Source organism: Chionomys nivalis, chromosome 15, assembly GCF_950005125.1.
Source record: "Chionomys nivalis chromosome 15, mChiNiv1.1, whole genome shotgun sequence".
Classification (NCBI taxonomy): domain Eukaryota; kingdom Metazoa; phylum Chordata; class Mammalia; order Rodentia; family Cricetidae; genus Chionomys; species Chionomys nivalis.
In genome coordinates this window covers 65845268-65867078 of record NC_080100.1, presented here as the reverse complement: position 1 = coordinate 65867078, position 21811 = coordinate 65845268, and the positions used below count along the sequence as shown (strand labels likewise).

Here is a 21811-nt window from a genome sequence, read left to right as displayed (position 1 = left end):
AGATCGCTGTTTAACCGCACACTTTTAAAGGTTTTTTTCGTAAAAGATTAGTTTAGAAATCTTTTAATTGGATTATGTTGGGAAATTAATCTCCTTTAGCCTTGGCTTAATTTATTGTGGATAGTGTCACGAAGAAAACCCTGTGACTGAAGTAAGGGCCGTGTTCCTTTGTTTCTTTCCTTAGCGCTCCAGGGTCTCCCAGCTGTGGGAGACAGTGGTGCCTCCAGGGCCTGGAGTGTGAAAGGGTGGGAAGACACATGTGGCTGCAAGGCCACAAGAGTCCCAAGTTAGTCTCCATTGTTTTAAGTGCACCTTTCTGCTCGGGATTCTGAGGCTCCAAACCCCCTGTCTCCACCGCACCGCGCCTTGATCCACAATGTGTTCTGGGTTTCTGGGGCTTGTTAGCCAGGAAAGAGGTTGCAGTGGATGGAGGAGGAAGAAGGGCATGCGGTAGGAGTCGGTCAGCCACACTTAGTTTGTCCTCTCCCTCGCAATCTCCTCCTTCTGCATCTCCAGGTGAAAGCCGACTATGAACAGATACTCTCCACTTCTCGGAGCAAAAAAAAAAACAAAAACAAAAACAAACAAACAAAAAACCGCTCAGCTAGCTCTTGGCATCGTCCACTCCACTCAACTCTGGAAGACACTTCTTATTGACGAGCACAGCACTTACACTACTTGAGATGGCCTAGGGTCCATTCCTAGCACCAGCGCTTTGTTTTGGCTGCGACCTCCGGTTCAGCTTCTTCACGGCGCGCTGCGCCGAAAGCCGGGTTCGTCCTAGCTGGGGAGCGGGAAGCCGAGGTAGAGCCTGGCCGGCCGCGCCTCAGCGGGAGATAACAACATCTGCCTGAAACGGGATACCTACTTTTGCAGCTCAATTTAGCTCTTAATAGCAGTCCTCTGAGGTGTGCTTAATTGATGGGGATAAAGGCGTAATGACTTGACAGGGAGACGCCAATGATCCTTTAATATACTTTTAAAAGAACAACAGCCACCCCAAACACCCGCGGGTCCTCGCTCTGTCGGGTGTGTGGGAGGGGGAGAGGTGAAGCGCCGAGGCTGGAAAAGTGCGCTGGTGCTGTTACTACCTGGAGGCACCTGTGAGTCCGGACTGTTAGGACCCACGCACTCGGGAGCTGACCCGGTGCTTAGGTCCATCTGGCTCGATGTTGTCTTGTAGTTGCTGGGAGGTAATCGAAGCCGAGTGAGCTAAGGCTGACTAGTGGCGGGCTGACTGTCAGGGAGGAAGCTAAAGGCGGGAAGATGCTGTTTCTTGCTAGGCTCTGAATGACCTCACGCCTTCCGGACCTCTTAGGCCAGGGTGACCTCGGGTCTAACGCCAGGGAAATGGGCGAGTGTGGGTGCTCTGCGGGACCTCGCAAAGTTCCGCTGTCCAGGCAGCCTTAAATGGGCCCCAGGCGCTGGGACCGAGAAGCACGCGCCGTTTGAGTGCTTGCGCGCGCAAACCGCCCCCAAATGCAGAGCTGGGGCACAGCAGCCCTGAGCACGTGGCGGTATTTAGGCCGGGTGTGACAGAGCCCTGAGGCCGGACACACAAGGATTTACCTGCTCTGGAGGCAGGTTCCGAAGCCGGGTCAGAACAACCCCAGCTTCCTCTTAGGACCTCTGTTCATTGCCCTCTGCGTAGCAGATTGCCTGTCTTTGTACTACTTTCCCTTTGCGTAGTTCCAGATGAACCACGAGGGTCAAAGGAATGTTTCCTAGGATACAGGACAGAAGTGAGGTTCACATAAGCACAAAAGTAAACGGGGTAAAAAACTGGCTCGCCTTTTCTGTTGCAAGGGGGAAATCTACCCAGGATATGGGCGACAATGTCTTTAGCTGTTTTTTGCAAACCTCTTGCCCACACCTTAGAGAGGTAACCTCACTGCTTCAGGGTTCTCTCCCTCTGGATGCAGAAGGAGAAATGACTGAAATGACTTTTCAAAGTGATTGTTGTAAGAGATCGCAGGTGTTTAGGCTGCAGTCATTGTATACCTTAAGCATACATAACAGGGACCAAAGAATGCCAAGAAACTGATTTTCCCCAGACCCTCTTGTCTCCGGAGGGAGTACATGTTGCGGGACCAGCAAATCTTCGAGGTCAAGAATTTGAAGACCTGCAATTAAGAATCCTATCCCCAGGCATGTGTTTTCTCAGAGTGGTCCGTCCTTCTGTGGTCGCTAGCCAACCTCACCTAGAGTGGTTCCACCCACTAGAAAATCAAGGTCCACTGTAGCTTAGTGTTGAGCTTGGGACCCCTCCGCAGCAGTATGGGCAGAATGGTGAGTTGCTTCCTAAGACCTGGTACGGTTCGGTTCTCAGGCCCTGGCTGATGACTCCTGTTTAGACGTTACACTTCTCCCCCAAGATGAAATAGGGGGCGGGGCGGGTTCTCTCTGAAGAATTGCTTAGACCAGGGTATCCAGGGCTTTCGGGAAGGCCCAATGCTCTTTGGGAGGCCAAGGTCCTGACCTGCCTGCGGTGCATCCTAGTAAACTGGAGAGGTGAATCAGAACATCCTTGCTGCTGGCAAATCCAGACCCCTTTGGATCACAGACGAGGGCTCTTACTCTCCTGCGTCTTCTTATCCCTAAAGGGCAGGCCTGGGGCGAATGATTTGGTCTGAGGATCAGGCTTTTCCAGCCCCAGCAGAAATGCAGACTCAAATGCCACTCTGCCAAGAGCTGCTTACGCAAGAGAGATCCACCCGGCCCTGGGTGCGAGTGCGGCGCCCAGCAGGGCAGGGATCCGCCCCTGCCAGAGATCCGCAGCACGTTAGGCCTCCGTGGCCCTGAAGGCCGCCAACGGATGAACTGGCCCAGTGACAAAGACAGCCTGCTCAGAGGGATTCAGAAAGGAACCCCAGCCAGGTGGGGGGGGGCACACGCTCCCCAAACCCCGTGAGGGAGTCTGGGTCCTCACTGCCAGTTTGCAACTCCTTGGGTAATTACTGCAAAGCGCCCAGGAATAGGGCCCGAGGGAGTGTGAGCTGTCCCAGCCCAGTCCCATAGTAGTCAAAGATCTGCCTTGTCTGAAACTGCTTTTGGGAGTCATTGCAGTTTCTGCAATTTGACTCTTTAGGGGCAGACAGAGCTTTTTAGGTGCTGTGTGTGTGTGTGTGTGTGGGGGGGGGGGCTCGGTGTCAGCGCACGTTTGGAGAACCACAAAACATATTTTATATTTTATTTTAAGGAAGATCCTGGGTTTAAGAAATTGGAGAGCTAGTGGAAGTTAACTTTAGCCTTTTTTCTTTTTTGTTTTTCTTTTTTAATATCACCTTCACGACATGCCTTGGTACTATGTGGAGTTCAGAGAACAACTTTCAGTATTCCATTCTCCTTCCAAGGGGTTCGAACTCGTGTAGACAGGCTCGGTGGCAAATGGCTTTTTATCAGCTAAGCCGTCTATCTCATGTGCTCCTTCTATACTTTAAGGCATTCATTTGCCAGTTAGGGTCAACACAGAAAAAAAAAACACCGAAAAACAAAAAACAAGAAAACTCTGCAATGTAGTTCAAGAACTACCAGACCTTTACTGTGTTTCCAGTTACTGCTTTATAGTCTTGTCAGGAAGATGGTCTGTAGGGCACACTAACACAGTGGGTAGCATCCTTCTTCAGACAGGTATTGAGGAGTGCTAAATACCACCACCTTCCAACTAACTGAAGTGCTTCAAGAATGATTGCAGGGGAAATGGAACTCCAGATGTTTCACTAGAGGGGCTGCAAGTGTGAGCAGGTAATACGGAGAGAGTGACATTGTTAACAAAAAATATCTAATTAACAATGACTTCATTTGAGTGGAAGGATGAAGAAGTCTTTTAAATCAATCCAGATTTACAGGCCTAAGCACAGCCAATTTATGAATATGGAGCCCAACTGGGGTCTGTGTTCCTTCAAAGATGTCATCTCGGAGGCAATGGCATAGGTGAAGTCATTTGGTTACACTGTGGAAACTTTTATAGTGTCTTCCTCGGGAATTTTATTCACTGCTTCTTCATTTTATTAGGAACAGACTGACTCCATCAACCGGGCTCTCCCTGTTTAGAGGCAAGACTGCTTGAAGCAATTAGGTTCACAATTAGCATGGTTTTACTGACCCCAGCAGCAGCACCCCTTCTTAGACTAGGCATTTCTTCAAAGTGAGGGAAAACCTGAGGCACACCATGCTCAGGTGCTAGGTTGGGGAAATAAGCAGACAAGCAGGGTGTCACAGTACCAAGAGCCTGGGTGCTTGCTTCAGAAACTTTGATGGGGTTTGGCGCTTTTCTGATTCTGACTTCGTTTAAAAACTTCTCTTCTTTGATTCTATTTTGTCAGAACTGCCTGTAAGAAAATGAATTTCCCCCATTGTCTTCTTTTTATGTGTGTAGTATTGCTGTGGAAAATGTTAGGATCCAAGGGAAGAGGACATTGATTGACTCCTTGAAATTCTGTTAGGTGATAAAGTTTAGGTGTGTGCTTGTGTGTGTAAAATCCAAACTGACAAGGATCGAGCATTCAGGAGACTGATTCAAGAGGACCAAGAGTTTACAGTCAGCCTGGGCAGCAGGCTGAGCCACATAATGAGTTCAAGCCTGGTTGGCCTGCTGTTAGGAAAACAAAAACAAAATAATGTGTGAGGAGAGGCTAGAAGGGAAGTGTGGGGTAATACATTTGTTGAAGGGTCTCAGCAAAAATTATTCTGCAGCCCGTTCACTATCAGTTAAATCAGTTTGTAGGCAACATCCTCAGAAAAACAAAATGTCTGAAGTTCAAAGCCTTTGGGAAAGAACAGTTTTTGCTTTTGCCACTATCATGAGAAGCGAGTGGTTCTGTATGCATGACTATTGCTCCTTTTCTATCTCTCTCAGTCCTACACACACATGAATATCGCTTCTTTTCCATCTCTCTCAGTCCTACACACACATTCCCCTGTAAGATTTCACTAGATTACACGGCTGACAGTTCATCAGTAGCAGCAACAAGGTAATTCCCCTAATCTTATTAAATCAATAAATACTAGATTCATGCATTGAATTAAAAATGCATCAGCATAGTCGGGAATTGTGATCACATGGCTACAGACCTTGGGATTGAAGACGACACTCAAATACTAAATGCTTAGGATTTATTGAATCTAATTTTCTGTTTGGATCTGTGATAAAGTATTCTAGGGTTTCAGCATTCCAGGAGCTCATGTAGTGCTGTTTGTTTGTGTTTTTCATTTTTATTTGTTTAGTTATTTAGAATATCCTCACTAACTCCTCATGTATAACTACAGAAATCATGCCTACATGGAACAATAGTAGTATGCTGTGATGCCATAGTTCCTGCCACTACTTCTCCTTAGAAGACAGTAGCCAAGTAAGATACAGGCATTTACATTGATTTATACATTTATCTCTTAATACCATTAACTATTATAAACAAAATGATTATTTGTCACTTTAAAGATCTATTTATTTATATAATCTGCTTCGTTTTGTGAAATCCACACTATAAAAAGTAATTAAAAATCTCAACTCCTTAAACTTTACATAGCACTCAGAAAATTACATATATTTCTAACATTATATTTGATGTATAAACACTTCATATGGAGTTTCCTAAGAAATATTGTGTAAGTTGCAGATTTGTGTGTAAATTTACAGTTAAACCCTACTGAGAAGGGGACACATATGAAAGTTGAATAAAATGGTATGATTTCTCGTTAGATATTTGACCATACTAATTAACAATGCAAATGACTTAGTATGCATCCCCTATAGGTGTCAGATAGTATATTTGGTACTGAACTCTAAAGTAGTCATGGCTCTTAGGTTGATCACATTGTGGAAGAAAAATATTTATTTGACAAAACAGGCAATCAACTGAAATCTCTTCTCTTTAAACCAACTGATTCTTCAGTGTTTCCCAGTGTTGGTATAAGTTGTTGTCTGTGATGTCCCCCAGGGCTCTTTCTGCTGTTCTCTGATTTGGTGTGGAAAGCAGCTCTGAATGATGGATTACTGTGTCATTGCAGCCAGCGAAGGATTAATTTGTTTCATTGATTTCTCTTTAGGCAGATTGCCAGAATTTGCTGCTTCCCACCTTTCCTCGAGACTTCTAGAAGTAATAGACAGTAATAGTCTAAGACAAATCAACCCCTTCTTGTAAAACAGAACAAGGAAACTGAGAGTCCTAGGAAAGCTAGAGCAAATATTCTTATTGGCCTGTAGAGGAGAGCAATTAATAAGCTGCTTTATTGGTTTTAGAAATACTTTTAATTACACAAATTCTGGAATTGATGACATATAACAAAACATGTAGATTGCAAGTAAACATGTTTGTTCTGTAAATGTTTTATAATTTGTAGTCAACCTGTTTCATTAAGGGGAGAATGTATATTACCTATGTGATTGGCAAATGATTTTCTTTCTCTGCTAAACTTAGAAATTAATTACATATTACATAGTTTTGAGTCAATTTACCTTATCAAATTTTTTTGGTAGAATTATTTTATCCAAAAATATTTTGGAAACTTTGGACAATGACAGTTGTATCAAAACATAGAAATACAACATATAAAGAAAAAAAAGAGACTCACAACATTTCTTGATTTAAAAACTAGTGTGTCTTCATTAGAGAGAATTTGTAAAAATTAAAAATGACATTTTTGTGTGTTTTTCCAACCCATTTTCCTCCAAGAAGTTAAATATGATTAAATTATTATGAAAGGCACTTATATTTACTTGGCTGTGTTTTAACACATGTACTGTAATTAATCATTGATCTACTTTTGGAGAAATAGGATTTCTAATTTCCATTATTATAAAGTTGTGCATTTTAAACACATCTTTAATCATATATGTCTATTTCCCCACAATATATTAGTAGAGAAAAGTAACTACTCAGACTGAAGGTACAGACTGTTTCGTAAATTCTTCGCATTGATTGCCAAGGTACTTTCCAGAAAAGTTCTAGCCATTATACCAATACCCTGGAACGAAGTTCTCTGTAAAGGCAGTGTTCTAATTCATGCTGCAGGACCAAAGATGACAAGATAACCTTGCTTTCCTTGTGTTCAGAAAGCAATGGTGGCAATGACTATGCCTAGTGTCTCTGAAGGGCTTTGCCAACTGCAGATGTGAAATGAAGCGTCTGCTTATACAAGTCTATTTGTTTCCCTTCTGTAGTGCTGGAAAGCGTATTGATTTAATGATCTCAAGTTATACTTTTTGTGCAATTCGTTGTGTAGTAAAAACTAATATTGCCATGTGCTAATGTCTTTTCTCCTCTGTTGTGCTGAGGTGTCCACGCGGCATCAGCAGATTTACACGTTCCTGTGTGCTGCTGAGAGGAAAAAGGAACATGTGCTTCCACTAAGTATCTGCATCATAATGACAATTAACGAGTCATTATGGTGGTATACAGTCAATATATTGTGCTGAATGATCTACACTTCCTTGGTGGAAAGTTTTAGACCTATCAGAGGCACTTGGATTTTGCAGGTAGTTCCAGGTAGACGCTGAGAAGAGCTTTGCTTAGTTTAAGGTAAAGCATCGCAGTCATGACTTGTCTTAGTAAAAACAGCCTTCCTTAGGCTTTCAGACGTGGGTCTCACATGTTTTGCTCAGGCATATGTTTAGAATGCAGCTTACCGGCATCATCTCTCTCAGTATTCTTAAAAGGGCTTATCAAGTTACCAGTACAGCTTATTTTGTCTTTATGCCTTTTGCAAACTTTTTGTTTTTACTACATGGAAGAGAGGAAGTTAACATATCATATACTATCTACCCCTAAAAATGTAACCCAGGTTCTTACACATGCTGAGCACATGCCTTAGTGAATGGCATCCCTACCCCCAATATTTACCTTCTAAATTCAGCCGGAGAATGTTTGAAACCACACACAACTCTTTCCCCTGGCCTTTAAAATTCCAAAGAAATATTTTCATTTATTTACCTTTTGGTAACAGACGCATTGGTGGTTATGTAAAAATGATTAAAAAGCATTTCATATGAAAAATGATTGAATGTACATGTATGATTATATATTATGTATATTCATCTACTCTAAACTTGGTTGAGAAATAAAACATTACCAGTAAAATTGAAGCCCTATGGAATATGTTCTCATATGGCTTCTAAAGACATAACCTTGTTCTAAGATTGCTTCTTGTTGTCTATTTGTCTTTTAAAAAATACAGTTTAAATGTGACATCAGTGATTTGTGCTTAAACAAGTGAATTAAAAATGTTGGGTCTGTGGCTGCTGTTAGAAAGGCTCATCACTCCTGAGTAGGTGCGTCTCTGCTTTGCCATGTTCATCCAGGAAGCTGGTTTCTGCTGTTATTGAAGCCATACTTAAAAAACCATAAATTATCCTGTGTTCTTACTATTTAATTATCCATATTATTAAACAAAATGGAGAAATAAAGATGGAGCTTAGAGAGGTTAGCTACTTTGACCAAAACACACAGTAAGTCAAAGAGCAAGAACCAGACTCACCTCTTTCAAATTCTGTTCAGGCCCTCCTTTTCACTCCAAGGCACAATGCTCACACATTTTAGAAGAAGGGGCAGATTCCTCCTTAAGGAGACAGAGGGGCATAAGAAGGGAGGGGGTGGTGTGGCAAGAGAAGAAAAGAAGTTTTTTTTCCCCCAAATATTTTAATAATTATTTGGGAAAAAAAAAGCAGAGTTTTATCAACCTAGGAGCTTCATATAGAATAAGAAGACCATGTGTCTTCGAGAGCTTTTGAATTGCTTTTGTATTTTTCAAAAAAATGATAATTTGGATACTAAGAGAGTTTTCACTAGTCTCTTTACCTTCAGTCAATTTTCTGACCTCTTTAAATACTGGACCAGAAAAACACACATGTATGTCTAGTTTTTGATATATTTTATCAGTCAGGACTTTAATTACTTTTCCCTTTTTATAGTTTGTGCTATGTTCATGGCAGAAATAACTTTCTATTTGGAAAGCATTTGGGTTTTCTTCTTTAGTACAGGCGCACGACAGTGAAATCGGCACAGTGAGATGGTTTTCAGATATGCTCTTAAAATCTCTTTGGAGAAAAATCTTCTAAATGTAGCCATGTAGATCCACATGTATGTACTTTCTTTTTGAGTCTTTTACTCCTGGAAATTCAATTCATTTTTAGCTAAATGACTAAACCCGACTCATAATGTTTACACAGGGCCATGATCCTCTTATGAACAAAACTGCAGTTAAAGTTCACTTTTCTCAGATCTCTTCCTTCAAAATCAAATAGCTGGTTTAATAAATTATTTGCTTCCTTCCACATGGACATATACTTGGGAACTTATAAAACTAAGGAATCATACTCTTTTTAAAAATGATTTTTTATTTATTCTTTGAGAATTTTATACAATATATTTCATTTTTAATTTTTTAATTTATTTTTCTCTTATACAATATATTCTGACCACAGCTTCCCTTCCTTTATTCTTCCTAGTCTCCCCCACCTGTCCTCTCCCCCACATCTACCCCCTTTCCCCCCATAAAAGCAGGCCTCCCACGGACACCAACTCAACACAGCACAACAAGATACAATAAGACCAGGCACAAACCCTCACATTGAGGCCGGGCAAGGTAACCTTGTAGGAAGAAAACAGTCCCAAGAGCAGGCAAAAGAGCCAGGGACACCCCACTTCCACTGTCAGGAGTCTCCCCCAAACACCCTGTCAACAACATATCATCTGTGTAGAGGACCTAATGCAGACCCATGCAGGCTCTAAACGGCTTCAGTCTCTTTGAGCCCTCATGAACCCTACTCAGCTGATTCCATCCATGGTCAGTGCCGTACCAGTGTCCCTCACTCTGGCTCTCACAGTTCCTCCGCCTGCTCTTCTGCAGGGTTCCCTGAGCTCCAGACCACGAGGAGGGACCCAACAGAGAACTAAACCTGGTTTCTCTATCCCCGTCTAATGTTAGCCAGTGGGTCTCTGTATCCCCTCCCATGTGCTGCTGGGGGAAGCCTGGCTAATGATGACTGGTCTAGGCATGAATCTATAAGTATAGCAGAATATCATTAGGAATCATCTCACTGAATTCTTTTAAAGTCATGTTTGGTTCTGTCTGAGGTTTCTGGGCTGACCACTCTCTAGTTTCTGGCCATCCAAACAGTGTCAGGCATGGTCTCCATTTCATGAAGTGGACTTCAAGTTAAATAAGGCATTGGATGGACACTTCCACAAGTTCTGTGCTGTGACTTCTCTAGCACATCTTGCAGGCAGGACAGATTGTAGGTAGAAAGTTTTCTGGCTGAGTTGGTGCCCCAGTCCCTCCACTGGAAGCCTTTCCTGGTTACAGAAGATGGACAGGGCAGGACAGTGTATTCTCCATTACTAGGAGTCCTCTCTGGGGTCACTGTCATAGATTCCTGGGAGTTTACACTGCACTAGTTTTCCATATTGACCCTCAAATACCCCCAGTTCAAATCGTCTCTCCCCATACATATCCTCTCCCTCCACACCCACTTGATTCCTCCTATTCCCATTCCCACTCTCCCCGAGTTCACCTCCTTCCCCCTTCCAGGTAGATCCATGTGTCCCCCCTTGAGGCCTCCTTGTTAATTAGTCTTTTGGGTCTATGGATTGTAGCATGAGTTTCATTTACTTAACAGCTAATATCCACTTATAAGTAAGTACAAACCATGTTTGTCTTTCTGGATCTAGGTTATTTCACTCGGGATGGTTGTTTCTAGTGTCATACATTTGCCTGAAAATTTTATGATGTCATTTTTTATAAAACAGCTAGTAACATGCCATTGTATAAATATACTACATTTTCTTTATCAATTCTTTGGTTGAGAGATACCTAGGTTGTTTCCAGTTTCTGGCTATTATGATGAATAAAGCCTCTATGAACATAGTTGTGCCAGTGTCCTCATGGCAGAATGGAGCATCCTTTGGGTACATGGCCAATAGTGATATAGCTGGGTCTTGAGGTAGATCGATTTCCCATTTCCTGAGGAATCACAATATTGATTTTCATAGTGACTGTACAAGTTTGCACTCCCACAAGCAGTGGAGGAGTGTTCCCCTTGTTCCACATCCTTGTCAGCATGAGCTGTCACTTGTATTATTGATCTTAGCCATTCTGACAGGTGTAAGATGGAATCTCAAAATAGTTTTGATTTCCATTTCCCTGATGGCTAAGGGTGTTGAACATTTCTTTAAGAGTTTCTCAGCCATTTGAGATTTCTCTATTGAGAATTCTCTGTTTAGGTATGTACCCCATTTTCAATTGAATTGGTTTTTTTGATATCTAGTTTCTTGAGTTCTTTATATATTTTCAATATAAGTCCTCATCAAATGTGGAATTGACAAAGGTTTCCCATTCTGTAGGCTGCCATTTTGTGCTATTGATGATGTCCTTAGTCTTTCAGTTTCATGAGGTCCCATTTATTAGCTGTTGACCTTAGTGCCTGCGCTATCGATGTTCTGTTCAGAAAGTTGTCTACAGTGTCTATTTGACCAAGGTTATTCCCTACTCTTTATTCTACCAGGTTTAGTGTATCTGGTTTTATGCTGCAGTCTTCAAATCAGTTAAACTTGAATTTGGTGCAGGGTGATAAAGATGGGTTTATTCACATTCTTCTACATGTAGATATCCAGCACCATTTGATGAAAATGCTTCCTTTGGCCGGGCGGTGGTGGCGCACGCCTTTAATCCCAGCACTCGGGAGGCAAAGGCAGGCAGATCTCTGGGAGTTCGAGGCCAGCCTGGGACGGGCACCAAAGCTACAGAGAAACCCTGTCTCGAAAAACCAAAAAAAAAAAAAAAAAAAAAAAAGAAAATGCTTTCTTTTCTCCATTGTTTTTTTCTGGGTTCTTTATAAAAATCATATATCCATAGGTGTGTGGATTTATGTCTAGGTCTTCAATTCAATTCTATTGATCAATCTGTTTTTATGCCAATACCATTTTTTTTTATTAGTGTAGCTCTGTAGTAGAACTTGAAATCAAGGATGGTGATACTTCTGGAGGTTCTATTATTGTTCAGGATTGTTTTAGCTATCCTGAGTTTTTTTCTTCAATAGGAAATTGAGTATTGTCCTTTCAAGATCTGTAGAGAATTGTGTTGTAATTTTGATGGGGACTGCAATGAGTCTGTAGATTGCTTTTGATAGGATGTCCATTTTTACTATATTAACCCTACTGATCCATCAGCATGGAAGATCTTTCTACCATATTCTGATGTCTTCTATTTATTTCTTCAATATATTAAAGTTCTTATCATACAAGACTTTCAGTTGCTTGGTCAGAATTACCCTGAGGTATTTTATATTATTTGTGGCTATTGTGAAGGGTATTGTTTCCATTATTTCTTCCTCAGCCCATTTATTGTTTGTATGTAGGAGTGCTACTGATTCCTCCTGAGTAAATTGGGAGCATGGGGACCTTGGGAGAGGGTTGAAGGGGAGGAGAGAGGCAGGGAGGGGAGCAGAGCAGAGAAAAATGTAGAGCTCAATAAAATCAATAAAAAAAGAAATACAGGGTCAGGATGTCAGTTGATTGGCTTATTTTAAAGCTGCCACAGAGACTCTGTTCTAGGCTCCTTCCTGGAGGCTGTTTGGGAAGCTTTGGTGCTTTTGCCTTGTAGATGTGTTACTTTGGTCTCTTCCTTCATTTTCACATGCTTTCCCTTCAAGTACATGTTTGCCTCTGTGTCCTTATTTCCTTATTTATAAACATCTAAGTGTTATTAGAATAGAAGCCACTCTTATGACTTCATTAGAATTTGATCATTTGCAAAGACTCTATTTCTAGTTAAGGGTATGTTCACAGGAACTAGAGGTTAGGGCAGCATCATCTTTTGAGAGGATATTCAATCCATTAACAGTATGTAATATTTATGAGACGGTACCCTTGAAAATTCATTGGTAGTGGTTTTATATGTAAGTTTGAAGTTTGTCGAAACATTGGTATAATTATATGAGTGTGTGCCAATTGATGAATCACATATGAATATTTGTTCTTGAGACAGGACTTGAATGTTCTTAGAAAAACTCTAATTTAAAAGAAGATTTTTCTACTTTGACTGACCATTTCCTCAGGAGCCATAGACTAACAAAAACCCATCACCAGGCATACCATCTCTTTTTTGAATTGTTGGCCACTGTTTTCAAAGAGACTCCCAAAACATTATAAGTCATTATATTGCCTTTGTGTATCCCCAAAGGCAGAAAGTAAGTTCCTATTGTTGAACACGTCAAACTATCAGACACAGAACCAGAGGAACAAAGCTGCCTGCAACCTGAAAGTCCCTTCCCTGAAGACTAGCTTCCATGATATCTGAAAGTGTCACACATTTCCAAAGGAGGAGAGCAAATAACAGTCTTGTCTGCACTCACCTATGACACTTAGAAACCGTAACAATGTCCAGAGTTGCATGCTAATGCTAAGGGTATTCCTTGTTGTTAACCAAAGGTAACCAAAGGTCTCTAATTGGACTAAAGGCCCACTCAACAAGAGGGAAACCCAGGCAACTACTCAGGGCTATGGAAATCATGTGTCTTGAAGGAGAACCTACAACTGCCACTTTTCTAAACTGGTACAGTCCCTAACTGCATTCTAAATGTCTCTCCTTATACCCATAGCAAGTGCAGTTCTTGCCCCACATCAAGGAAACTTCTCTTTGCAACATATGAAGACCATTACAGAAAATCACAAGCAAACAAAATACAGAGTTGTGGAGCTTAGACTCAATTCATATATCCACAATGAAATCATTACATTTAGTATTTGTATCATGTCTTTAACCAGAAAAAGCATGACACATACCTCGAAGATAGATGTTATTAATGTTTCTGAATCATCATATAATACTTGTCAAGTTCTTGACACATTTTTCATTGAAGATTATATTACACACAATTTTCTAAAATAAGTTATATTCCATAGTACTCTAAATATATATCTGAACTTAATATCCATTGGATCATTAACCTGATGGTCATTGGTGGTGGGTTGTGTCACTGTATTTTAAAGCATCAAGTTAGCCTTGTCTTGTGGGACTGAGTTCTTTGTCATCCGTCTTGTCCCTCTTTTAGGCCGCTGCCCGACATTTTCAGTGATCACATTGTTCTCCCGGCTTAACTTCTCTATGAGGACAGAGGTCTAGCTTTTTGGTCTGTTGCGCACTTCCGCAATCTTTCTCATGTCTTTCTCATCCCATCTTCTACTCTCCCAAAGGTACGTGACATTTTCAGATACTTAATATCTTTTTCACTGCCACACCTTTCGCTTCTTCCTCCACCAAGAAGGCCTTTCGGCACACTTGATTCCAGCTCGCACTTTCTTAGTATTTGTCTCAAGTGATATTTTCCCTCTGAAGATTTGTAGGCCAGTTTTTCTTTCTTTTAGTATCTGTAGTATTATGTATAAAACTTGTCTTGGAACTGATTATATGATGATATAGTATCCTGTTTTCATATTTTTTGTTCTTACTGGACTTTAAAAAATAACATATTTAATTTGTTCTTTGAGAATTTAATGCAAACATGGATATGATATATTTTGATCTTATAGACTCTTTTGTTTAGTGTTCTTCCAGATATTGTAGAAATTGGAAACCAAATGAAGAACTGTATTCAGAGTTTGTAGCCTAGTAGGGGACTCCCAGTCTCTATGACCTGGAGGATGGTGGAGAAGGACTTTAAGAAGACTTCATTAATAAAGAGAAGAGAACTGGAAAACTTTTAAACATGCAACTGTTACTGTGCATATTTTTACAGTGCTTTAATACTAACAGAGCTGATTTGTTTACAGGTGGCCATGGATTTGCATCGCAGGTTGCAGCAGATGGGTGCCGTCAAGAGGAACCCAGACTTGATCTGTGGTCATTGTTATCTTCTAGTACGACACTCTACTTTCCCACTGAACTCTTCCTGCGCAAGCTGAGAAGCTTGGCTATAATTTGGTCTTTTATTTTTGTAAGTAGCTATACATAGCTGAGAAATTTTTTTCAAACTACATTTTTTATTAATTTTTAAATTATATATTTTAAAGCTATATTTTAAAGATTCACAGGTGTCACTCTTTTGATCAAAGGATGTCTTTTTAATGTTCTCCTACATGGTTACATTAGTAAAATACATACAATATATTTATTTACTGCAAATAACAACTATTTTAAACTCTTAAGAACATATAAATCCAGTTCCTGTAAGAGTATATTTGATTTCATTTGTGCTAATGACAGACTTGGGATTTGTTCATCTGATTTTTTCAAAGTTTTTTTTTGAGACAAATCTTTCAGTAATGTCTATATTGCTACTGTTCTGAAGTTGTCCAGCAAACCCCCTTGTTCACAGGATTCTCAACAGTGATGTGATTTTAACACCAGGATTTCGAGTTGTATTTGTTAACTGCTTCTTAAGGATTTTTAAAAACAGTTTTCACTCGAATATATTATCCTTTTATGTAATATAGAGGCATAACATTAATTTTACTTGCAACATTTTTCAATAATGTCTAATTCTTTCCCCAACCCCCATGAAGCAGAGTCAACTAGAAACTGGTAATATTCAATTTCAAGAATTGGTAGGAGCACTTTATAACACAACTTCTGTATTAAGTAGAATAAATACAGTAGAAAAATTAAAGTATTTTTTCTTCATAAAAGTTGTGATATTTTTCAGAATTCTGGGAAATGTCTAAGTAATTTTGGCTACAGTCATATTGCATTTAATGCTATTGAGAATATTGCTAACATTAACAAAAATTTTCTGTAATTTTCCCAGTTATTGCTACTGGTGATGAGGGATGTGAAGTTGGCATACATCCATGATTTGAGCAAGATTCTACGTGTCAGAGACAATCTTTCTTTTTAAGACAGCTGATAACATTTTCAGATGGGGATAGTGGTCAGGGTTGATTATTCCATATCTGTATAAATGATATCTTAGAGTATAACAGATGTTTCAGAATAAACACAACTATAAAGTTTTATTTCTTAGACAAATTTTAAACATTTCTGTTATTTTTTAGTTTATTAGACTATAATAGTTTGGAATCAAAGGTGACTTTTATTCTACAATAATTATTTTGTCTTTTTTTTCTGTGACATTGGCAATGCTCATCTTACAGATAATAGGCTGTTGTTGAGAAAGGAGCTTTGACAATAGAAGTAACCAACCAGCAGGTCCATTTCTTTTTTTTTTTTTTTTTTTTTTTTTTTTTATTTTTTATTCTTTTTTAATTAAAATTTCCACCTGCTCCCCGTTTCCCATTTCCCTCCCCTCCTCCCAAATATTGCCCCCTCCCCCCACTCCCCTCCCCCTATCCCCACTCCTCTTCTCCTCCCCCCACACCATTCCCCCTCCCTCTCGATACTGAAGAGCAGTCCAAATTCTCTGCCCTGCGGGAAGACGAAGGTCTTCTATCTACGTCCAGGAAGGTGAGCTTCTAAACAGGCTAAGCTCCCACAAAGCCAGTTCATGTATTAGGATTGAAACCTAGTGCCATTGTCCTTGGCTTCTCATCAGTCTTCGTTGACCGCCATGCTCAGAGAGTCCGGAATCAACCCATGCTTATTCAGTCCCAGACCAGCTGGCCTTGGTGGGCTCCTAATAAATCAGTTCCACTGTCACAGTGGGTGGGTGCATCCCTCGTGGTCCTGATTTTTTGCTCTTGTTCTCCCTCCTTCTGCTCCTCATTTGGACCTTAAGAGCTCAGACCGTTGCTCCAAATTGAGACTCTGTCTCTACCTTGATCCATCGCCAGATGAAGGTTCTAAGGTGATATGCAAGATATTCATCAGTATAGGATAGGGTCATTTCAGGTTCCCTCTCCTTAGTTGCCCAAGGTACCAGCTGGGGACATATTCCTGGACACCTGCGAACCCCTCTAGAGTCAAGTCTCTTGCCAACCCTAAGATGGCTCCCTTAGATAGGATATATACTTCGCTGCTCCCGTATCCATCCTTCCTATATCCCAACCATCCCAATCCCCCGAGCTCCTCCCATCCTCCCCTTCTCATATTTCTCATCCCATTTCCCCTTTGCCCCATGCCACCTCACCCGCAAGTTCCCATTTTTTGCCCTGCAATCTTGTCTACTTCCCCCTCTCCATGCGGATGACTATATGATTTTCTTTGGGTTCACTTTCTTATTTAACTTCTATAGGATCGCACATTATATGCTTAATGTCTTTTACTTATGGCTAGAAACCGATTATGAGTGAGTACATCCCATGTTCCTCTTTTTGGGTCTGGGATACCTCACTCAGGATAGTGTTTTCTATTTCCATCCATTTGCACGCAAAATTCGAGAAGTCATTGTTTTTTACCAGCAGGTCCATTTCTACTGTGGAAAGCAGCTGGAAACTCATCCCTATGGATGGTGAGTCAGAGCCACATTCATCCATCAGAAATGCTATGAATATTACTCTGCTCAGTGCACTGTTGGGATGTTGATGTATGAGCTTCATCAGTTGAGTGTAAGCAATCAAAGTAAGACTGAAAAAGAAAGAAGTGGGGCCTAGGCAGATGCCCAGTGGGTAAACTGTGACTATTTGTGGCACAGATCTGAGATGTCACAGGAAGCCAGATGTGGGGATATGTCTAGAAACACAGTACTGATATTGGATGGGGACTAACTGGTCAGTGACTAGTCAAAACGGGGACCCTCAGGTTCACTAAGAGAACCCATCTCTTAGTAAGGTAAAGTGTTGGAATGGTGACAAATTGGTTAAGAGCACTGACAGATTTCCCAGAAGACACAGGTTCAACTCAGCAACCACATAGCAGTCAACAACTGTCTGTAACTCCAGTCCCAGGGGATCTAATGCCTTCTGTCTTCTATGGACATTGCATATACATTGTGCACAGACATATTCAGGCAAATACTCAGACACATATAGACAAATAAAATCACAGAAAATTTGAGAAGAAATTAGATGGAGGGTGATTGACGACTGCTTATCAACCTTTGGATCTTGCAAAATGGGTTTTACACACACACACACACGTACATACATCTGTATTATTTTTTGTTGTTGTTTATTTTTCTTTTTGTTCTGAGACAGGGTTTCTCTGTAGCCCTAGCTGTCTTGGAACTCACACTGAAGACCAGGCTGGCCTTGAACTCATAGAGATTCACCTGACTCTGCCTCCTGTGTGCTGGGATTTAAGGCATGAGTCACCACCAACTGGTCTAAATCCATACTCTTAAATATATAAGTACAACCTGTTCAGTCTGTATAATGCTATTTGTATGTAGGTTTTCTGGGTTGCCCGTTTGGTGTTGGAGGACCAGTTGGAGTGCTCTCACTGGACCAGACTATTTCTCCCATTTTCGGCATTCCTTAGTTACTAATAGTTCTTTGCCTACGCTGAGGCCTTGTGGTCTTCTCCTGTCTAGTAGATCTACAGCTGTTTTCATTAGGCTCATGTTTAGGTAATCATGTTAGTGATAATTTATGCGTGTAGCCTCTTACACCAGTAGGAGATAAATCTCACAGCAAACTCTCTGATTGTGACTTTTCCAATCTTTGGGCTTCCTCTTCCTCGTGGCTCCCTGAGTCTTAGGTAGGGGAGTTTTTCTATAGTTGCATTCACGAAGCTCTGCATTTGATTGGTTATGGTTTTTTGTAGTAGTCTCCATCTATTGAAAAGAGAGGTTTCATTTATGAGTGGTGATGACGACTTATCTGTGGATATAATTATAAACATTTAGAATGTGGTGAGGGAGTATGCTGGTTTAGTAAAGTGGCAGTTATGACTTCACCAGGTATGGGAGTTGGCTAGGTTCCCAGTACTAGGCATGGCTTACCTCTTGTTGAGTGGGTCTGAAGTCTACTTAGAGAGCTGTTGGTCACAAACAAGGTAGGTTATTCTATCATGCTGATTACTTTTGTGGTTCATAGGCATCATGACTAGTTATGGGTAGGACTATTGATTTCATGTCAGTTTCTGGCTGGAATTCTTTAAGCAGAACCTTCATGGTATCTCTTTTGTATATTTAAGAGTACTCTTCAAGTAGTAGAACAAGTAGTTAATTCTCAAGTTTTCTAGAGGCTGAGATTAGGATTAGGGGAAATACATTTAAATATAAGACAGGTCCCAGCCTCAACTGAATGTGCCAGACATTGTTGACTCCCCATGAGTGGTCTTACTCTTTCTGAGATGTGGTTAATGGAGTTGGGAGGAGGGGGAGAACTGTGGTTGGTATGTAAAATTAATAAGAAAAATAAAAAATATAACCATCTAAATGGTAGCCAATTGGTCACCTAGCATATATATCATGAAATATGAAATGTTTGACCATTGTCTTAGTTTGGGTTACTAGTGCTATGATGAAACACCAAGACCAAAAGGAGTTGGGGAAGAAAGGTTTTCTTTGACTTACACTTCCACATTGTGGATTCCAATAGTCTATCCTTGAAGAAACAGGGTGGGAACCTGGAGGCAGGAGCTGATGCCGAGGGCATGGTGGGATGCTGCTTACTGGCTTCCTCCCCAAGGCTTTCTCAGATTGTTTTCTTATAAAACCCAGGGCCACTACCAGCCCATGGATGGTCACAACCACAGTGGGCTGAGACCCCCACATCAACCACTAATTAAGAAAATGCTCTACATGCTTGCCTACAGCCCATCTTACAGAGGCATTTTCTCAATTGGGATTCCCTCTTGTCATATGACTCTAGCCTCTGTCAAGTTGTCAACAAAATGTACATACTTGTTTAGAAATTTTGGAAACTTGTGTTTCTGTAACCTTTATTTATTCATTTGTGGTTATGTGTATTGAGTCCTGGGTCTTGCACATGATAGGATAGTGCTCTGCATTAAATGTGGCCCCAGGTTTCTGTGATTTTCATACTAAAAGTCTTTTGATGACTTTTCTTGTTAATAAAATATATAGATTCCTTTGGATATATACCCCAAAGTGGTATTACTGGGTCTTGAGGAAGATTGTTTCCTAATTTTCTGAGAAATCGCCACACTGACATTCAAAGGGGTTCTACCAGCTTGTATTCCCACCAACAATGCAGAAGTGTCTTCTTTTCCAAAGGATGCTCAATTGTGTCACAAGAACATGTGCTCAACTATGTTCATAGCAGCTTTGTTTGTCATAGCCAGAACCAGGGAACAACCTAAATGCCCCTTGACCAAAGAATGGATAAGGAAAATGTGGTACACTTACACAATGGAGTACTACAAAGCAGAAAAAAATAATGACATCTTGAATTTTGCAAGCAAATGGATGGAGCTAGAAAACATTATTTTGAGTGAGGTAACCCAGGCACAGAAAGACAATTATCATATGTACTCACTCATAGGTGGTTTTTAAACATATAGCAAAGAAAACCAGCTTACAATCCACAATTCCAATGAGGACACTAAGAGAGACTTACAAAGATCTAATCTACATGGGAAATAGAAACAGACAAGATGTTCTGAGTAAATGGGGAGCATAGGAACCTTGGGGAAGCGTTGAAGGGAGGGGAGGTAGGGAGGGGAGCAGAGAAAAATGTGGAGCTCAATAAAAAAGAAATAAATAACTGGGAAAAAATAAAATATATGAATTCCATTCCTTTTAGTCTTCATTCAGGTTTTCTGCTATAAGTCACTACAGATTGCTCCAGCCTCACTCTGACAACCCTTTGTTTTATCATTTCACATCGCGGGTAGTCCTTGCATACTAGCCAATTCCGGGAAAACTAAGTAGCTCCAAGTTGTGCTACAATGACGATCTGTTCTGTACTCTTGCATTCATTCATATTTTTGTCTTGACCATTGTGGTATTTTTACTATGCTTATCTTGTAAATAGCAACTTTTCATCCAGCAAGTTTTCTTGATCACTTTTGTTACTGAGATTTCCAGTTCACAAGTCTGTTGCAGAAATTGTAGTTTATTGTTCATAGCTGTATGCCTTTTTTTTTTTTTTTTTGCTGGACTAGATTTTTTTAAGGGTAAGCACAAAAGTCACATGTTATGGGTATTTGCATTTCCATTTTTGGTGTGATCCATGAGATAGGATGTTTAATGAACAGCTGTTGAATTAAAGTCTGGATGTTCTCTCTAGAAAAAGAGAAGGGAGCACCAATTGCTGCGATGGAGTCTGTACCGCGGATTCTGAAGGGAGCTGTGAAGGTTCTTCTCAGAGTCGTCAGTGTGTAAATACTGTGCTCCCAAGGTCTTGCTACAGTCATACTAGCATCTTGGACTCCATGCACAGAACTTGGCAGTTTTGAACAACTACTTGTGATTGAAAAATGACCAACAAATTTAAGGTCCCAAAGCTCAGTTTCGGTACCAAAAAAGCCACTGTCTCGCTCGCTTGCCCCTCTCTTCCCGTGCTTCACACCTAGATGTTGGACCCCCATTACTGTTCTGCGAGTTTTTATTAAAATAAAGAAAAAACTTGGTATACCCTATTTGGAGCTAGTGTGGGATTATTTGATTCGCGCCCCCCCCCCCCCAATCTGTCGTGTTCCACTTCAGTAGCTAATTTTCTTAACAGATATTAGGTTTTAAAGATTGTAGACCTTAACGCTATTGTTTTTCTGAATAAGGTCTCCAAATGCTTGGGTATTAATCAATTCAAGTTGGGAAAGGACATTTCTGTCTGAAAATTACAAAGGAGAAGTTAAAGGACGTCCCGTTTGTTATCACATTGAAAGTTTCACTTGCTTTAAAGTTGCCATCCTGATACCATGCAGTCTTGATTAAGTGACTATTATGTCTAGAATTACTAAAATGACACAGTTTTGCATGATTCAATAGTTTTACATTTTAAAACCACCATTTTATCACATTATTCTATTATCAATATGTGAAATTTTACATTGGCTTTGTATTTTGTCTTTATTA

General features: G+C 40.6%; 1 long non-coding RNA gene across 6 annotated transcripts in view; it reads left to right on the top strand.

The window, feature by feature from the left end:
* Nucleotides 1–21367, top strand: part of LOC130887333 (uncharacterized) — a 32684-nt gene extending 11317 nt beyond the window's left edge. For 4 of the 6 annotated variants that reach the window (XR_009058364.1, XR_009058366.1, XR_009058362.1 and 1 more), the window contains exons 2-6: nucleotides 14048–14189; nucleotides 14766–14929; nucleotides 16086–16140; nucleotides 17292–17338; nucleotides 21024–21367. This is a non-coding gene — a long non-coding RNA (uncharacterized LOC130887333). Of the gene's footprint in view, nucleotides 1–14047; nucleotides 14190–14765; nucleotides 14930–16085; nucleotides 16141–17288; nucleotides 17339–21023 lie in introns of all 6 variants that reach the window. The other 2 variants (XR_009058365.1, XR_009058363.1) reach the window with 2 other exon arrangements.
* The last annotated feature ends 444 nt before the right edge of the window (nucleotides 21368–21811 follow it).